Below are 8679 nucleotides of genomic sequence, written 5' to 3' on the forward strand. Positions count from 1 at the left end.
TCATACCTGAACAATGGCCCTCAAGTGTCATTTCATTGCTTTGCCAGGAGCCCAGGGCATGCCCATGAGGATGCCGAGGGCCTGTCTTTCATGGGCAATGTCCGGTTGGGTGAGCACGTCAAGCCCCACATACTTTCTTACTATATCTTGATTCATTTTCAAGCAGATAATAGTAGGTAGCTTTAGGACTGTTCTAAAACCTGTTTCACTATTTCACTCTAAAACATCTAACCTGAATAAAATAAAATAATAAAATAAAATAAAATAAAATAAAAATAAAATAATAAAATAAAATAAATAAAATAAAATAAAATAATAAAATAAAATAAATAAAATAAAATAAAACATCCAACCTGGGCACACCTGGGTGGCTCAGTGGTTGAGCGTCTGCCTTCCGCTCAGGTGGTGACCCCGGGGTCCTGGGATCGAGTTCCGCATCAGACTCCCTGCATGGAGCCTGCTTCTCCCTCTGCCTGTGTCTCTGCTTCTCTCTTTGTGTCTCTCATGAATAAATAAATAAAATCTTAAAAAAATAAAATAAAAACATCCAACCTGTCCTATGAGGACCCTGGAGAGCACGTCAGCTATGCCGAGCCTTTGCTTGTGAAGTAAACTTGAACTCCTTTTCTGTTTCCAAGAAAAACACTCATATGTGTTCAGGGGAGATGGCACACTGATTATTTTCACTTAATGTGCTGGAAGGTTTAGTTGCCAGACCCTGGAAGAGTCAGGCAGGAGAAAGCCAAATGTCATTTGGACAAGTACAAAAGGGCCTTCTGCACTTGGGGGAACCCTAACTCCTTGGAGGTGGGATCACTCACAGGTCTTTGCCAACCTGAGGAGCTTTGGGTCACCTGGAACTGTGACTGTTGGCATCTCTCTGTCAAGTACACCCATGGTCCCCTTGGGACCACATGCAGAGCCATGGGAACAATGAACACTGGGCTTAGAGACTACAGAGCCAACAGTACGTTGGAGAAACAGGATGAAAACCCGCTAGGGAACAGAAACAGGCTACATCAACTCATTAATTTTGATAATTTAGAAAAATAAAGAAATGTTCTAATACTAAAGAGCTGAGCCTTTGGTTTTGGTTTGGTTTTTGTCTTTAATAGATGTGAAAGTAGGGTACATATAGATTTAAAACCATATCTAATTTTCAGTTTTTTTTAAGAAAGAGAGAAAACACATCTGCATTTAAAAATACCCAAAATAAAGAACATATGTAAATACACTTCAAAAAATGAAATCTGCCTGTCTGTACTCATCAAGTATGATTTTCTAGTTAAATTTACCTCATGGTCTCAGTTAGGCAGGGATCCAACTTTCTGTTAAATACCTCCAATCCTTATCATAGTATCTGGCACATTTTTAAAAAATAACCAAAAAAATATTAGTTACAAGAACCATATACTATTTTCTTTGATTTTAAATTGGTGACCTCTATTAGAACACAACAAACAGACAAAATACTTTACTTAATAAAGTAAAACAACAAACAATTCCAAATCATCAAGAAAAATTAAATCCTGAGAAATTGTGCTTATAAATATTAAGTGGAAAAAGCAAAAGAAAAAAGTGCATTTATAATATTTATTCTCAATGTTGACATTGCTAAATCTGTGTGGTAAAAGAAGAGACTCATGTTGTCAAACATTTTATACAAGAAAACACATCACTGTTAAAGAGTAACAATTTTAGAAAGAAATTATTCTGCCTTCAACTTCTCTCGGGAAGTTATTGTTTCTATTAAACTTTTTATTTTGAAAAAAATAAAGACGAGCAAAAGAAAAGAAAGAGGGAGAGACAAACCAAGAAACAAATTCTTAACTACCGAGAACAAACTGGTGGTTACAGAGGGGAGGTGGGTAGAGGGGTTGGGGGAAATAGCTGACGGGGATTCAGAGTGCACTTGTCAGGAGGAACACTGGGTAACGTATAAAATTACTGAATATTGTACATCCAAAATTAATATAGCATTGTATGTTAATTATAATGGAATTAATATTCTTTTTTAAATGAGTAAGTTCTGGAGAATCTAATGTACAGTATGATGGCTCTAGTTAATATTACTGCGTTAAATACTTTAAATTTGTTAAGAGAGTAAATTGCGAGTGTTCTCGCCACAAAAAAAGGTAACTAAGTGAGGTAATGAATGTTAATTAGCTTGATTGTGGTAATTATTTCACAACGTATACTTACACCAGGCCATTACATTGTACACCTTAAATATATACAAGTTTTGTCAATTATACCTCCATAAAACAAAAAAAGTAAAAAATAAAAGAAAAAGAAAAATTAAAGATAATAAATAAACTGCAAGAATATTACCGATGTCTGTATGCCCTTTACCTCTATTCTTCCAGCATGAACACTTTGCCACATTGGTTTTCTATGTGTCTGTCTGTCTCTCTGTCTATCCCTTAAGTCAATTTTTCTTGTTTAAAAAAATTATTTGCTCTAAGTCGAAGAAATGACCCTTCACTTATAAATATTTTAATAACCAGAACAATATTTTACATTATCATGGTGCAATTATCAAATTTAGAAAATTTAACACGGGTAGACTACTATGCTGTCATCACTAGATAACACAATTAATTTTCAAGTCTTGATGATTGTCCCAAAACTATCCTAAAAGCAACTTTCTTTTCCCAAAGATCCAATCCAATTTAGGATTGTACGTGAATTAAGATATCATATCCACTTAGATTCCTTTAATCTAGCACAATCCTCAACCTTTCATTATTTTCCATGACATTGGCATTTCTGGGGTTTTGAGGTTTAATGGGATTTTTTTGGTGACATTGACATTTCTGAAGAACTGCGGGCTGCTGTTTAACAGACCATCTGTCAGTTTGTGTGTGGCCATTTCAATTTCTCCACTGGGAAGCTATCTTTTGCTCTTGGATTAGTAAGTAATCTATGGACAAATACTAGAAGACTGTGTAAATAATCTGCTCCTTCTCCAATTTCAGCGATTTCAGTATTTAGTGAAGATTCTTGCCTGAATCAATTATGGTGATGGCTGCAGAGTAGTCATTTTCTAATTCTATTATTCCTTCATATATTTGTTGGCATGCTACTCTAAGGAAGAGCCTTCCCTTCTCCCTTATTGCTTTATTTACTTAAATTTCTGTTTTCTTCTATTGGTATGTACTCACAGGTTTCTTATACATTTATTTACTTAATAAGTTATCATCCATTACAGTCACTATTTTGATGCTTCGTTTGCCTCAGGTTTGGCCAGTGGCAGCTCCTTCAAACTAGTTCCTGTGTCCTTTTGGCATGTCCTCATCATTTTTTAAAACAATTTCTTATATTGGGACTCATATGTTTTTTGCTCCAGCCCTGGAGTTAGCCATTTTGCTAAGGAGCTCTGATTCCTTTTAGTGGGTCTGACACATTTTTGACAAAAGAAGGAAGAAATGGAGGGAGGGAGAGAAGAAGGAAGGGAGCTTCAACACCACTAAAAACCCTTCATTTAAGAAAGCCTTGAAAGTACATGAGAATAGGTAAATTTCTTGATATCCAATGGATGTTAACTTTAAATTGTCCACATCACAAGCTCTGGATGTTTTTCTCTGTAAAAGTTACAGTTTGCTCTGAGGCAGATCAACCAAGCCCTTCTCCAGTATGAACTCAATAAAACCACAAGAATTTGAGCTCACTTTATGACTCATCTCAAAATCAAGTTTGTGAGTATGTGGCTTGCTTTTACCCTCATGTTAAAAAAAAAAAGAAAAAAGAAAAAAAAAAAAAAAAGAAGAGCTCCTTTGTCATGTTCATGCTTCTCCAGATAAGAGACACCATTTGTGACGGTTTCTGTTTCCTGAAAGGTGAAAGCACTGCGCCTTGTTTACAACTTCTTCAAGCAATGAGGACCTGTGCTTGGGACTTCTCCATGCCCATTCTCTCACTCCTCTAAGACACTGGCATTTGGCTGAAGTACATATCTTTAAATATGAATTATTTGTATCTTTATCTGTACCTGGAGTGAGGTCCGTGTGTGTGTGTGTGTGTGTAAAAATATAGAAATAAATGGAATTGAGGAGATGAAGGACTATTGAATAAGTTAGATATTCATTATCATGGGCAATTCCAGGTTTCAAACTAACATCCCTTGGGGCAGAAGTTGATAACTTAGGGTTTGTTTGGTTGGTTGTTTGGTTGGTTGGGGACAGAGAAAGAGAAGGGAAAACATGTCTGTAATGGGCCTCGTTCAGGCCAGAAGGTGGAAGCTATTTGAAATTGTTTCTCTACTTTTCATGTATCACTGCAGTCCTCCAACACGTTGGGTGTCACCTAATTGGATGCTAGAGTTGTGTTGCATTCAAAGCACTTCTCAACAGCCATAAAGAACTAAAAAAGAAATTGTACCTTTGAGAGATCTGTTATTACCCTACAGCATATTTACTTCAACTATTCTCCTAATCACCTTCCTTATCCAGAACAGTTTGCTTGAGCACCTCCACCTGAGCCTTCTACAAAAACCAACACCCCCTTCTCACCAAATGTTGTCACATACCTCCCTTTAGTCTATCTTCTCACAAGAATTTCTTCCTTAGGACATTGGGGGAGGGGTAATGGAGATGATAACTGAATTAGAGATGCTCTCATCCAAGAAAGGTAAGCAGGAAGCCCATAAATATTCTCATGCTAATACTTTTGTCCCATAACATCAGTTAAATCATTTCACTTCTTCATGCATCTGTTTCCATGACTTAGAAATTTGGATTTAATTGGAATAAAATGTTTAAAAGACTGAAGTGTATTATGTAGTTCCAAAAATGGTTTACTAAAGCGGTTTTAGAGAGTCCTGAACCCCCTTCAACTGACTACAAAATTTGGGATTCTTTTTCTGAGTAAGGGTCAAGATACATGGTTGTCATAACTTTTCAAGGGTCCTCCCAAGATCAAGGCTACCTCTCCAAGTGCCTGATTTTTTTCCTCCTCTATCTGCCAAGGTTTCTGATGGTTGCCAGCAGTTATATTTGACCAGTAAGAGATAGAATGGGGTAATGTGTTTTACACATGGATCAATGATGTTCCATAATCAAACTGAGGGTTGTATTTATTCAACAGCAAATAACTATCAATACAGCATGGGGAAATTAACTGTGCTGTAGAATAATTGCTTCCAACAATTTCCTTGCAAAGGCAAAAAAAAATTGTATTTAGCCTCTTAATGGATACCTTTATCAAATTCATTAGCTTCTTAAGTATGGAAAAAATCATTTGTACTCTCTTTACTGCAAAGTGGACCTTGGGGAGTTGGCTATCTTAGACTGAGAGTCACTATTCTTAAGATGAACCATGTTTAAATACTAAATGTTTAAAAGGATAAATGAGCATAGGAAAACATGGTACTTCACCTAGTCTTGTCTGCATTAAAGTCTAACTAAATAATCATAAGTCTCACTCATTACGTCCCACGAAAAAAACAGCAACTTGTTTTCACTTGTAATGCATCATGATCATCCATGGCTGTGAGAAAGTGATATACAAATTGCTGATTTCAAAAAAAAAAAAATTGCTGATTTCTAGCAATTGCTAAAATTAGAATAAATTTGCTTTTCTAGGTAGGGGAGTGCTGGGACAACCATTGTAGCAACAATGTCTGGTTTAAATCCCAGCTTCTCCACTTACTGGCACATGACCCTGGCTGGGGTAGCGAGTCTCTGGACCTCACGTTCTTCATCTGAAGAGAGTGAGAATGAGATTCGAGTGAGAAATAATGAGCTCATATCTATGTAACACTTAGGACAGAGTTTGGCTCTGAGTTGGCGTGGTAAGATGTTTACTGTTTTGTATTAACTTGGAATGGTGTTTTTCCTTTGACACATCGACTGTCTTTAAGGGTGTTTTCCTTAGCCATCACCTTCTCCAGCTTGCTTTTGCCTGCTTTTCACCAAATGGCCTTCCTGTGCTCTTCCTACACAATAAGCTGAAAAGTGATCCAAAAGCGCAAGAAGACTGTCTTCACTTGTGCCTTGAGTCTCCCTAATCCCCAGCAGGCTAAGGCTATGATATCAGAATCTCACTCCCATTTCCCAAATTTAAAGACCAGGTTTTAAAGCTCTCTTTTCAATTCCTTTTTTCCTTTCTATGATTAATCAATGTGAATGAATTCACTCAAACTGGTGCTAAACACAAATAAGGATTGCACCTTATTTGTAGAGTTATAGAGTTTTGTTTATTTGCAGAATGTAGAGTTATTTCTAGGTATTTCTTTAAGGAATCAATTTTTCTTCTGATTAATTTACAACTATTTTGAGCACATAAAAAAGTTCCAAATGCTGTTACACATCTTATCCTCAATTTCTAAAATGAATTCTAAAACAAAATCCCATTTGCTATATACTTAAAACAGCCGTCAAAAAACAGTAAAAAAAAAAATAATAATAATTAAAAAATTTTTAAAAATCCCCTCTCTGGGGCTTCCTTCACTTTATTTTCTCTTCCTTGGCTGTTCCCTTCTCTTTTTTCTTTTATTTGTATTTTCATCCTAAATCTCAAAGTGATGGTGAGACAGAAAATATATAAACAAATGGTGAGAAAGGTAGTTCCTGTTAGAGATAACTGCTATGAGCAAAAATAGATGGTCACGTGTAAAAAGTAACTAATAGTGGAGGTGAAATAGACCCAAGGAAAGCATGGCAGCAGAAGGAAAGGCACAAAGATTGGAAACTAGCTTGGCAAGAAAAGGCAGAAGGCCAGTGTGCCTGGAACATAGTGGGTTTGGTGGGAGAGGGCATGTGAAGGTTGTGCAGTGTGCAGGGAAGTAGGGAGTCCGCGAAGCAGGACCCTAGGAGTCTATAGTCCTTGGCAGGGAGCTGGATTTTCCCTTAAGCACAATGAGAACCCATTTGATTTACATATTTCAAAAGTAACATTACCAGCTGTGTGGGGGATGGATTGTAGTAAAACAAGCGTGAACCCAGGAAGACAATTGAGGAGGTCAGATAAGGGGTGGTGATGACTTAAACTATGTGATGCGTGAGGGTGGACTTGGAGAGAAGTGGATGGGCTCTGAGTGTACTTTGCAAGTGAGCGCAACAAAAGAACATGAAGACATCACACAGGAAAAAGTGGAAGTGGGGCCCTGGAGGAGGAGGGCATGAGAGAAAGATTCTTAAGATACTTAAGAGGCATAACCCCAACTTCTCCCACAGTTAAACAGATGCCTAGATATCCTTGCAAAATATTTTTCTTCTTTCCCCAGTCGATAGACTTGTGTTTTTCTCACTTGTGAGTAGAAGGACTCTACATAATAAAATTTGACTTTGTGCAAGTGGAGTGTGAGACCCCTGTGGGACATTCCTGTAGATCTATCTGTCCTGAAGTTTAAATTACAGATCTGGAGCACCTGGAGCACCTGGAGCACCTGGATCTGTCTGAGCAGATGAAATGCTCCATAAAGTCCAGCCAGGAGCCTGGCTAAAATCCCCGGTGGAGAGTTCTCTATTACAGAATTAAAAGGGGGCAGTAGGGATGATGGAACTCTGGGTCTTTGGGGCTGTGGTGCTTTCTGAACTCTAACTAGTGAGCATCAAGTGCTCTAACTAGTGAGCATCGATAGTCACATGAGTGACTATTAACTATAGTGCCAGTGCTACGAATGGCCAGCTAGATGCTGGATGTCCTGCCAGGACCAACCTCTCCAGTGAAGTTGGGCTGGAGTGTGAGGATCCCCTTTTTGGGTACCATGCAGCCTCCTTCACTCAGGTATTCATGGGTGGGAGTCCCCACCCTCACCCTGTGGAAGGGAGAAGGAGGAGGAGCAGAGGTGGGTCCAGTAGGACTGTGTTACTCATGGAAAGAGACCTCATTATTAGAGATGCTCCCCTTCTATGTCGAAGAATAAGGCAGAGGGGATCTGCAAGTGTTCCTACAAGAATCCCTCTTTGTGGGGAAGGCAGAAGCAACTCCCACTTCCAGCAGAGAAGGAGCTCCTTTCCCAGGGATTAATATTTTTAAGATGAGCCTAAGGAAGATGTGAAGAAACCTCCAAGACAGGAGGAAAACCCAGAGAGGGCATTGTCACCAAGATAGAGCAGAGGGCAAAGGACTAGGAAATGGTGTGGGCAAGTGAATAAATCAAGGTGAATCTAGTCAGATTCCTGGCTCGACAACTGAGGAGAAGGTCAGGTGACCCGTCGTCAAAGTATGAATGGAAGGTACAGAGCTGAAGGCTGCAAATACTACTGTTTTTCTTTAATAAAGAAAAGAGAAAGAATGGAATTATGGCTAGAAGCGCCAGGCAAGGGCCATCCAGGAGAGGGAGTTTGGAACAAGTTTACACGCTGCAAGAGAGGGGGCCAAGGGAAAGAAAGACCTGGGTGGGAAAGGAGGGGCAGGTGATTTGTAGCATCTCGTCCTGCTCTTAGGCTCCCCACACCCAAAACAGGGGGCGGTTGGCTACATGCAATTGCATATCAAGGCCATGTCTCAGGGGCATTGGGCTTGCTCCCTATGTGTGTGTCACCTGGGTATGTGAATTCTTAGGACCACAGCTTCTCTTGATACAACCCACAAAACAGAAGATAAATCTAACCCAAGGAACATTCTGCAGTGTAACTTCACAAGTGTCCTCGTCACGAAAGACAAACAGGAACCAAGAAATTGTTCTAGACTGGAGGAGGCTGAGCAGACGTAACATCTAAAGGCAGTGTGTTA

The sequence above is a fragment of the Canis aureus genome, chromosome 37 (assembly GCF_053574225.1).
Source record: "Canis aureus isolate CA01 chromosome 37, VMU_Caureus_v.1.0, whole genome shotgun sequence".
In the NCBI taxonomy this organism is placed as follows: Eukaryota; Metazoa; Chordata; class Mammalia; order Carnivora; family Canidae; genus Canis; species Canis aureus.